Raw genomic sequence first — 12,110 nt, forward strand, 5'->3', positions numbered from 1 at the left:
ATAATTCCATGGGCTATAGGCTTGATGTTTTTTCCATTTTTCCGAGAAAATTATTCGGAGTTTATTTGTATATCTATAGCGTAAATAGAAGTCAGAGCATGCGTGGGAAGTGATGTGGGCGACGAGCAAGCGCTTTAGAGGGAGTTTATTTTATATAGATGAGACAATATTTCCATGGGCTATAGGCTTGATGTTTTTTCCATTTTTCCGAGAAAATTATTCTGAGCTTATTTGCTTATTTATAGCGTAAATAGAAGTCTGAGCATGCGTGGGAAGTGATGTGGGTGACGAGCAAGCGCTTTAGAGGGAGTTTATTTTATATAGCTGAGGCAATAATTCCATGGGCAATAGGCTTGATGTTTTTTCCATTTTTCCGAGAAAATTATTCGGAGTTTATTTGTATATCTATAGCGTAAATAGAAGTCAGAGCATGCGTGGGAAGTGATGTGGGCGACGAGCAAGCGCTTTAGAGGGAGTTTATTTTATATAGCTGAGGCAATAATTCCATGGGCTATAGGCTTGACGTTTTTTCCATTTTTCCGAGAAAATTATTCGGAGTTTATTTGTATATCTATAGCGTAAATAGAAGTCAGAGCATGCGTGGGAAGTGATGTGGGCGACGAGCAAGCGCTTTAGAGGGAGTTTATTTTATATAGCTGAGGCAATAATTCCATGGGCTATAGGCTTGATGTTTTTTCCATTTTTCCGAGAAAATTATTCGGAGTTCATTTGTACATCTATAGCGTAAATAGAAGTCAGAGCATGCGTGGGAAGTGATGTGAGCGACGAGCAAGCGCTTTAGAGGGAGTTTATTTTATATAGCTGAGGCAATAATTCCATGGGCTATAGGCTTGATGTTTTTCCATTTTTCCGAGAAAATTATTCGGTGCTTATTTGCTTATTTATAGCGTAAATCGGAGTCAGAGCATGCGTGGGAAGTGATGTGGGCGACGAGCAAGCGCTTTAGAGGGAGTTTATTTTATATAGCTGAGGCAATATTTCCATGGGCTATAGGCTTGATGTTTTTTCCATTTTTCCGAGAAAATTATTCGGAGTTTATTTGTATATCTATAGCGTAAATAGAAGTCAGAGCATGCGTGGGATGTGATGTGGGCGACGAGCAAGCGCTTTAGAGGGAGTTTATTTTATATAGCTGAGGCAATAATTCCATGGGCTATAGGTTTGATGTTTTTTCCAATTTTTCGAGAAAATTATTCTGAGCTTATTTGCTTATTTATAGCGTAAATAGAAGTCAGAGCATGCGTGGGAAGTGATGTGGGCGACGAGCAAGCGCTTTAGAGGGAGTTTATTTTATATAGCTGAGGCAATAATTCCATGGGCTATAGGCTTGATGTTTTTTCCATTTTTCCGAGAAAATTATTCGGAGTTCATTTGTACATCTATAGCGTAAATAGAAGTCAGAGCATGCGTGGGAAGTGATGTGAGCGACGAGCAAGCGCTTTAGAGGGAGTTTATTTTATATAGCTGAGGCAATAATTCCATGGGCTATAGGCTTGATGTTTTTCCATTTTTCCGAGAAAATTATTCGGTGCTTATTTGCTTATTTATAGCGTAAATCGGAGTCAGAGCATGCGTGGGAAGTGATGTGGGCGACGAGCAAGCGCTTTAGAGGGAGTTTATTTTATATAGCTGAGGCAATATTTCCATGGGCTATAGGCTTGATGTTTTTTCCATTTTTCCGAGAAAATTATTCGGAGTTTATTTGTATATCTATAGCGTAAATAGAAGTCAGAGCATGCGTGGGATGTGATGTGGGCGACGAGCAAGCGCTTTAGAGGGAGTTTATTTTATATAGCTGAGGCAATAATTCCATGGGCTATAGGTTTGATGTTTTTTCCAATTTTTCGAGAAAATTATTCTGAGCTTATTTGCTTATTTATAGCGTAAATAGAAGTCAGAGCATGCGTGGGAAGTGATGTGGGTGACGAGCAAGCGCTTTAGAGGGAGTTTGTTTTATATAGCTGAGGCAATAATTCCATGGGCTATAGGCTTGCTGTTTTTTCCATTTTTTCGAGAAAATTATTCTGAGCTTATGTGCTTATTTATAGCGTAAATAGAAGTCAGATCATGCGTGGGAAGTGAGGTGGGCGACGAGCAAGCGCTTTAGAGGGAGTTTATTTTATATAGCTGAGGCAATAATTCAATGGGCTATAGGCTTGATGTTTTTTCCATTTTTCCGAGAAAATAATTCGGAGCTTATTTGCTTATTTATAGCGTAAATAGAAGTCAGAGCATGCGTGGGAAGTGATGTGGGTGACGAGCAAGCGCTTTAGAGGGAGTTTATTTTATATAGCTGAGGCAATAATTCCATGGGCTATAGGCTTGATGTTTTTTCCATTTTTCCGAGAAAATTATTCGGAGTTTATTTGTATATCTAAACCGTAAATAGAAGTCAGAGCATGCGTGGGAAGTGATGTGGGTGACGAGCAAGCGCTTTAGAGGGAGTTTATTTTATATAGCTGAGGCAATATTTCCATGCGCTATAGGCTTGATGTTTTTTCCATTTTTCCGAGAAAATTATTCGGAGTTTATTTGTATATCTATAGCGTAAATAGAAGTCAGATCATGCGTGGGAAGTGAGGTGGGTGACGAGCAAGCGCTTTAGAGGGAGTTTATTTTATATAGCTGAGGCAACAATTCCATGGGCTATAGGCTTGATGTTTTTTCCATTTTTCCGAGAAAATTATTCGGAGCTTATTTGCTTATTTATAGCGAAAATCGGAGTCAGAGCATGCGTGGGAAGTGATGTGGGCGACGAGCAAGCGCTTTAGAGAGGTTTATTTTATATAGCTGTGGCAATAATTCCATGGGCTATAGGCTTGATGTTTTTCCATTTTTCCGAGAAAATTATTCTGAGCTTATTTGCTTATTTATAGCGTAAATAGAAGTCAGAACATGCGTGGGAAGTGATGTGGGTGACGAGCAAGCGCTTTAGAGGGAGTTTATCTTATATAGCTGAGGCAATAATTCCATGGGCTATAGGCTTGATGTTTTTTCCATTTTTTCGAGAAAATTATTCTGAGCTTATTTGCTTATTTATAGCGTAAATAGAAGTCAGAGCATGCGTGGGAAGTGATGTGGGCGACGAGCAAGCGCTTTAGAGGGAGTTTATTTTATATAGCTGAGGCAATAATTCCATGGGCTATAGGCTTGATGTTTTTTCCATTTTTTTGAGGAAATTATTCTGAGCTTATTTGCTTATTTATAGCGTAAATAGAAGTCAGAGCATGCGTGGGAAGTGATGTGGGCGACGAGCAAGCGCTTTAGAGAGGTTTATTTTATATAGCTAAGACAATATTTCCATGGGCTATAGGCTTGATGTTTTTTCCATTTTTCCGAGAAAATTATTCTGAGCTTATTTGCTTATTTATAGCGTAAATAGAAGTCTGAGGATGCGTGGGAAGTGATGTGGGTGACGAGCAAGCGCTTTAGAGGGAGTTTATTTTATATAGCTGAGGCAATAATTCCATGGGCTATAGGCTTGATGTTTTTCCATTTTTCCGAGAAAATTATTCGGTGCTTATTTGCTTATTTATAGCGTAAATCGGAGTCAGAGCATGCGTGGGAAGTGATGTGGACGACGAGCAAGCGCTTTAGAGGGCGTTTATTTTATATAGCTGAGGCAATATTTCCATGGGCTATAGGCTTGATGTTTTTTCCATTTTTCCGAGAAAATTATTCGGAGTTTATTTGTATATCTATAGCGTAAATAGAAGTCAGAGCATGCGTGGGATGTGATGTGGGCGACGAGCAAGCGCTTTAGAGAAGTTTATTTTATATAGCTGAGGCAATAATTCCATGGGCTATAGGTTTGATGTTTTTTCCAATTTTTCGAGAAAATTATTCTGAGCTTATTTGCTTATTTATAGCGTAAATAGAAGTCAGAGCATGCGTGGGAAGTGATGTGGGTGACGAGCAAGCGCTTTAGAGGGAGTTTGTTTTATATAGCTGAGGCAATAATTCCATGGGTATAGGCTTGCTGTTTTTTCCATTTTTTCGAGAAAATTATTCTGAGCTTATGTGCTTATTTATAGCGTAAATAGAAGTCAGATCATGCGTGGGAAGTGAGGTGGGCGACGAGCAAGCGCTTTAGAGGGAGTTTATTTTATATAGCTGAGGCAATAATTCCATGGGCTATAGGCTTGATGTTTTTTCCATTTTTCCGAGAAAATTATTCGGAGCTTATTTGCTTATTTATAGCGTAAATAGAAGTCAGAGCATGCGTGGGAAGTGATGTGGGTGACGAGGAAGCGCTTTAGAGGGAGTTTATTTTATATAGCTGAGGCAATAATTCCATGGGCTATAGGCTTGATGTTTTTTCCATTTTTCCGAGAAAATTATTCGGAGCTTATTTGCTTATTTATAGCGTAAATCAGAGTCACAGCATGCGTGGGAAGTGATGTGGGCGACGAGCAAGCGCTTTAGAGGGAGTTTATTTTATATAGCTGAGGCAATATTTCCATGCGCTATAGGCTTGATGTTTTTTCCATTTTTCCGAGAAAATTATTCGGAGTTTATTTGTATATCTATAGCGTAAATAGAAGTCAGATCATGCGTGGGAAGTGAGGTCGGTGACGAGCAAGCGCTTTAGAGGGAGTTTATTTTATATAGCTGAGGCAATAATTCCATGGGCTATAGGCTTGATGTTTTTTCCATTTTTCCGAGAAAATTATTCGGAGCTTATTTGCTTATTTATAGCGTAAATAGAAGTCAGAGCATGCGTGGGAAGTGATGTGGGTGACGAGGAAGCGCTTTAGAGGGAGTTTATTTTATATAGCTGAGGCAATAATTCCATGGGCTATAGGCTTGATGTTTTTTCCATTTTTCCGAGAAAATTATTCGGAGTTTATTTGTATATCTATAGCGTAAATAGAAGTCAGAGCATGCGTGGGAAGTGATGTGGGCGACGAGCAAGCGCTTTAGAGGGAGTTTATTTTATATAGCTGAGGCAATAATTCCATGGGCTATAGGCTTGATGTTTTTTCCATTTTTCCGAGAAAATTATTCGGAGTTTATTTGTATATCTAAACCGTAAATAGAAGTCAGAGCATGCGTGGGAAGTGATGTGGGTGACGAGCAAGCGCTTTAGAGGGAGTTTATTTTGTATAGCTAAGGCAAGAATTCCATGGGCTATAGGCTTGATGTTTTTTCCATTTTTCCGAGAAAATTATACGGAGTTTATTTGTATATCTATAGCGTAAATAGAAGTCAGAGCATGCGTGGGAAGTGATGTGGGCGACGAGCAAGCGCTTTAAAGGGAGTTTACTTTATATAGCTGAGGCAATAATTCCATGGGCTATAGGCTTGATGTTTTTTCCATTTTTCCGAGAAAATTATTCGGTGCTTATTTGCTTATTTATAGCGTAAATCGGAGTCAGAGCATGCGTGGGAAGTGATGTGGGTGACGAGCAAGCGCTTTAGATGGTGTTTATTTTATATAGCTGAGGCAAAATTTCCATGGGCTATAAGGCTTGATGTTTTTTCCATTTTTCCGAGAAAATTATTCGGAGTTTATTTGTATATCTAAAGCGTAAATAGATGTCAGAGCATGCGTGGGAAGTGATGTGGGCGACGAGCAAGCGCTTTAGAGGGAGTTTATTTTATATAGCTGAGGCAATTATTCCATGGGCTATAGGCTTGATGTTTTTTCCATTTTTTCGAGAAAATTATTCTGAGCTTATTTGCTTATTTATAGCGTAAATAGAAGTCAGAGCATGCGTGGGAAGTGATGTGGCTGACGAGCAAGCGCTTTAGAGGGAGTTTTTTTTATATAGCTGAGGCAATAATTCCATGGGCTATAGGCTTGATATTTTTTTCCATTTTTCCGAGAAAATTATTCGGAGTTTATTTGTATATCTATAGCGTAAATAGAAGTCAGAGCATGCGTGGGAAGTGATGTGGGTGACGAGCAAGCGCTTTAGAGGGAGTTTATTTTATACAGCTGAGGCAATAATTCCATGGGCTATAGGCTTGATGTTTTTTCCATTTTTCCGAGAAAATTATTCGGAGTTCATTTGTACATCTATAGCGTAAATAGAAGTCAGAGCATGCGTGGGAAGCGATGTGGGCGACGAGCAAGCGCTTTAGAGGGAGTTTATTTTATATAGCTGAGGCAATAATTCCATGGGCTATAGGCTTGATGTTTTTTCCATTTTTCCGAGAAAATTATTCGGTGCTTATTTGCTTATTTATAGCGTAAATCGGAGTCAGAGCATGCGTGGGAAGTGATATGGGTGACGAGCAAGCGCTTTAGATGGTGTTTATTTTATATAGCTGAGGCAATATTTCCATGGGCTATAAGGCTTGATGTTTTTTCCATTTTTCCGAGAAAATTATTCGGAGTTTATTTGTATATCTATAGCGTAAATAGAAGTCAGAGCATGCGTGGGAAGTGATGTGGGCGACGAGCAAGCGCTTTAGAGGGAGTTTATTTTATATAGCTGAGGCAATAATTCCATGGGCTATAGGCTTGATGTTTTTTCCATGTTTTCGAGAAAATTATTCTGAGCTTATTTGCTTATTTATAGCGTAAATAGAAGTCAGAGCATGCGTGGGAAGTGATGTGGCTGACGAGCAAGCGCTTTAGAGGGAGTTTATTTTATATAGCTGAGGCAAAAATTCCATGGGCTATGTTTGGCTTGATGTTTTTTCCATTTTTTCGAGAAAATTATTCTGAGCTTATGTGCTTATTTATAGCGTAAATAGAAGTCAGATCATGCGTGGGAAGTGAGGTGGGCGACGAGCAAGCGCTTTAGAGGGAGTTTATTTTATATAGATGAGGCAATAATTCCATGGGCTATAGGCTTGATGTTTTTTCCATTTTTCCGAGAAAATTATTCGGAGCTTATTTGCTTATTTATAGCGTAAATAGAAGTCAGAGCATGCGTGGGAAGTGATGTGGGTGACGAGCAAGCGCTTTAGAGGGAGTTTATTTTATATAGCTGAGGCAATAATTCCATGGGCTATAGGCTTGATGTTTTTTCCATTTTTCCGAGAAAATTATTCGGAGCTTATTTGCTTATTTATAGCGTAAATCAGAGTCACAGCATGCGTGGGAAGTGATGTGGGCGACGAGCAAGCGCTTTAGAGGGAGTTTATTTTATATAGCTGAGGCAATATTTCCATGCGCTATAGGCTTGATGTTTTTTCCATTTTTCCGAGAAAATTATTCGGAGTTTATTTGTATATCTATAGCGTAAATAGAAGTCAGATCATGCGTGGGAAGTGAGGTCGGTGACGAGCAAGCGCTTTAGAGGGAGTTTATTTTATATAGCTGAGGCAATAATTCCATGGGCTATAGGCTTGATGTTTTTTCCATTTTTCCGAGAAAATTATTCGGAGCTTATTTGCTTATTTATAGCGTAAATAGAAGTCAGAGCATGCGTGGGAAGTGATGTGGGTGACGAGCAAGCGCTTTAGAGGGAGTTTATTTTATATAGCTGAGGCAATAATTCCATGGGCTATAGGCTTGATGTTTTTTCCATTTTTCCGAGAAAATTATTCGGAGTTTATTTGTATATCTATAGCGTAAATAGAAGTCAGAGCATGCGTGGGAAGTGATGTGGGCGACGAGCAAGCGCTTTAGAGGGAGTTTATTTTATATAGCTGAGGCAATAATTCCATGGGCTATAGGCTTGATGTTTTTTCCATTTTTCCGAGAAAATTATTCGGAGTTTATTTGTATATCTAAACCGTAAATAGAAGTCAGAGCATGCGTGGGAAGTGATGTGGGTGACGAGCAAGCGCTTTAGAGGGAGTTTATTTTGTATAGCTAAGGCAAGAATTCCATGGGCTATAGGCTTGATGTTTTTTCCATTTTTCCGAGAAAATTATTCGGAGTTTATTTGTATATCTATAGCGTAAATAGAAGTCAGAGCATGCGTGGGAAGTGATGTGGGCGACGAGCAAGCGCTTTAAAGGGAGTTTATTTTATATAGCTGAGGCAATAATTCCATGGGCTATAGGCTTGATGTTTTTTCCATTTTTCCGAGAAAATTATTCGGTGCTTATTTGCTTATTTATAGCGTAAATCGGAGTCAGAGCATGCGTGGGAAGTGATGTGGGTGACGAGCAAGCGCTTTAGATGGTGTTCATTTTATATAGCTGAGGCAATATTTCCATGGGCTATAAGGCTTGATGCTTTTCCATTTTTCCGAGAAAATTATTCCGAGTTTATTTGTATATCTATAGCGTAAATAGATGTCAGAGCATGCGTGGGAAGTGATGTGGGCGACGAGCAAGCGCTTTAGAGGGAGTTTATTTTATATAGCTGAGGCAATAATTCCATGGGCTATAGGCTTGATGTTTTTTCCATTTTTTCGAGAAAATTATTCTGAGCTTATTTGCTTATTTATAGCGTAAATAGAAGTCAGAGCATGCGTGGGAAGTGATGTGGCTGACGAGCAAGCGCTTTAGAGGGAGTTTATTTTATATAGCTGAGGCAGTAATTCCATGGGCTATAGGCTTGATGTTTTTTCCATTTTTCCGAGAAAATTATTCGGAGTTTATTTGTATATCTATAGCGTAAATAGAAGTCAGAGCATGCGTGGGAAGTGATGTGGGTGACGAGCAAGCGCTTTAGAGGGAGTTTATTTTATACAGCTGAGGCAATAATTCCATGGGCTATAGGCTTGATGTTTTTTCCATTTTTCCGAGAAAATTATTCGGAGTTCATTTGTACATCTATAGCGTAAATAGAAGTCAGAGCATGCGTGGGAAGCGATGTGGGCGACGAGCAAGCGCTTTAGAGGGAGTTTATTTTATATAGCTGAGGCAATAATTCCATGGGCTATAGGCTTGATGTTTTTTCCATTTTTCCGAGAAAAGTATTCGGTGCTTATTTGCTTATTTATACCGTAAATCGGAGTCAGAGCATGCGTGGGAAGTGATGTGGGTGACGAGCAAGCGCTTTAGATGGTGTTTATTTTATATAGCTGAGGCAATATTTCCATGGGCTATAAGGCTTGATGTTTTTTCCATTTTTCCGAGAAAATTATTCGGAGTTTATTTGTATATCTATAGCGTAAATAGAAGTCAGAGCATGCGTGGGAAGTGATGTGGGCGACGAGCAAGCGCTTTAGAGGGAGTTTATTTTATATAGCTGAGGCAATAATTCCATGGGCTATAGGCTTGATGTTTTTTCCATTTTTTCGAGAAAATTATTCTGAGCTTATTTGCTTATTTATAGCGTAAATAGAAGTCAGAGCATGCGTGGGAAGTGATGTGGCTGACGAGGAAGCGCTTTAGAGGGAGTTTATTTTATATAGCTGAGGCAATAATTCCATGGGCTATGTTTGGCTTGATGTTTTTTCCATTTTTCCGAGAAAATTATTCGGAGTTTATTTGTATATCTATAGCGTAAATAGAAGTCAGAGCATGCGTGGGAAGTGATGTGGGTGACGAGCAAGCGCTTTAGAGGAGTTTATTTTATACAGCTGAGGCAATAATTCCATGGGCTATAGGCTTGATGTTTTTTCCATTTTTCCGAGAAAATTATTCGGAGTTCATTTGTACATCTATAGCGTAAATAGAAGTCAGAGCATGCGTGGGAAGCGATGTGGGCGACGAGCAAGCGCTTTAGAGGGCGTTTATTTTATATAGCTGAGGCAATAATTCCATGGGCTATAGGCTTGATGTTTTTTCCATTTTTCCGAGAAAATTATTCGGAGCTTATTTGCTTATTTATAACGTAAATCGGAGTCAGAGCATGCGTGGGAAGTGATATGGGTGACGAGCAAGCACTTTAGAGGGAGTTTATTTTATATAGCTGAGGCAATATTTCCATGGGCTATAGGCTTGATGTTTTTTCCATTTTTCCGAGAAAATTATTCGGAGCTTATTTGTATATCTATAGCGTAAATAGAAGTCAGAACATGCGTGGGAAGTGATGTGGGCGACGAGCAAGCGCTTTAGAGAGGTTTATTTTATATAGCTGAGACAATATTTCCATGGGCTATAGGCTTGATGTTTTTTCCATTTTTCCGAGAAAATTATTCTGAGCTTATTTGTTATTTATAGCGTAAATAGAAGTCTGAGCATGCGTGGGAAGTGATGTGGGTGACGAGCAAGCGCTTTAGAGGGAGTTTATTTTATATAGCTGAGACAATATTTCCATGGGCTATAGGCTTGATGTTTTTTCCATTTTTCCGAGAAAATTATTCTGAGCTTTTTTGCTTATTTATAGCGTAAATAGAAGTCAGAGCATGCGTGGGAAGTGATGTGGGTGACGAGCAAGCGCTTTAGAGGGAGTTTATTTTACATAGCTGTGGCAATAATTCCATGGGCTATAGGCTTGATGTTTTTTCCATTTTTCGGAGAAAATTATTCGGTGCTTATTGCTTATTTATAGCGTAAATCGGAGTCAGAGCATGCGTGGGAAGTGATGTGGGCGACGAGCAAGCGCTTTAGAGGGAGTTTATTTTATATAGCTGAGACAATATTTCCATGGGGTATAGGCTTGATGTTTTTTCCATTTTTCCGAGAAAATTATTCGGAGTTTATTTGTATATCTATAGCGTAAATAGAAGTCAGAGCATGCGTGGGAAGTGATGTGGGCGACGAGCAAGCGCTTTAGAGGGAGTTTATTTTATATAGCTGAGGCAATAATTCCATGGGCTATAGGCTTGATGTTTTTTCCATTTTTTCGAGAAAATTATTCTGAGCTTATTTGCTTATTTATAACGTAAATAGAAGTCAGAGCATGCGTGGGAAGTGATGTGGGTGACGAGCAAGCGCTTTAGAGGGAGTTTATTTTATATAGCTGAGGCAATAATTCCATGGGCCATAGGCTTGATGTTTTTTCCATTTTTTTTAGAAAATTATTCTGAGCTTATGTGCTTATTTATAGCATAAATCGGAGTCAGAGCATGCGTGGGAAGGGATGTGGGTGACGAGCAAGCGCTTTAGAGGGAGTTTATTTTACATAGCTGAGGCAATATTTCCATGGGCTATAGGCTTGATGTTTTTTCCATTTTTTCGAGAAAATTATTCTGAGCCTATGTGCTTATTTATAGCGTAAATAGAAGTCAGATCATGCGTGGGAAGTGAGGTGGGCGACGAGCAAGCGCTTTAGAGGGAGTTTATTTTATATAGCTGAGGCAATAATTCCATGGGCTATAGGCTTGATGTTTTTTCCATTTTTCCGAGAAAATTATTCGGAGCTTATTTGCTTATTTATAGCGTAAATAGAAGTCAGAGCATGCGTGGGAAGTGATGTGGGTGACGAGCAAGCGCTTTAGAGGGAGTTTATTTTATATAGCTGAGGCAATAATTCCATGGGCTATAGGCTTGATGTTTTTTCCATTTTTCCGAGAAAATTATTCGGAGTTTATTTGTATATCTATAGCGTAAATAGAAGTCAGAGCATGCGTGGGAAGTGATGTGGGCGACGAGCAAGCGCTTTAGAGGGAGTTTATTTTATATAGCTGAGGCAATAATTCCATGGGCTATAGGGTTGATGTTTTTTCCATTTTTCCGAGAAAATTATTCGGAGTTTATTTGTATATCTATAGCGTAAATAGAAGTCAGATCATGCGTGGGAAGTGAGGTGGGTGACGAGCAAGCGCTTTAGAGGGAGTTTATTTTATATAGCTGAGGCAATAATTCCATGGGCTATAGGCTTGATGTTTTTTCCATTTTTCCGAGAAAATTATTCGGAGCTTATTTGCTTATTTATAGCGTAAATAGAAGTCAGAGCATGCGTGGGAAGTGATGTGGGTGACGAGCAAGCGCTTTAGAGGGAGTTTATTTTATATAGCTGAGGCAATAATTCCGTGGGCTATAGGCTTGATGTTTTTTCCATTTTTCCGAGAAAATTATTCGGAGTTTATTTGTATATCTATAGCGTAAATAGAAGTCAGAGCATGCGTGGGAAGTGATGTGGGCGACGAGCAAGCGCTTTAGAGGGAGTTTATTTTATATAGCTGAGGCAATAATTCCATGGGCTATAGGCTTGATGTTTTTTCCATTTTTCCGAGAAAATTATTCGGAGTTTATTTGTATATCTAAACCGTAAATAGAAGTCAGAGCATGCGTGGGAAGTGATGTGGGTGACGAGCAAGCGCTTTAGAGGGAGTTTATTTTATATAGCT

The sequence above is a fragment of the Dermacentor albipictus genome, chromosome 4, assembly GCF_038994185.2.
Source record: "Dermacentor albipictus isolate Rhodes 1998 colony chromosome 4, USDA_Dalb.pri_finalv2, whole genome shotgun sequence".
Lineage (NCBI taxonomy): Eukaryota > Metazoa > Arthropoda > Arachnida > Ixodida > Ixodidae > Dermacentor > Dermacentor albipictus.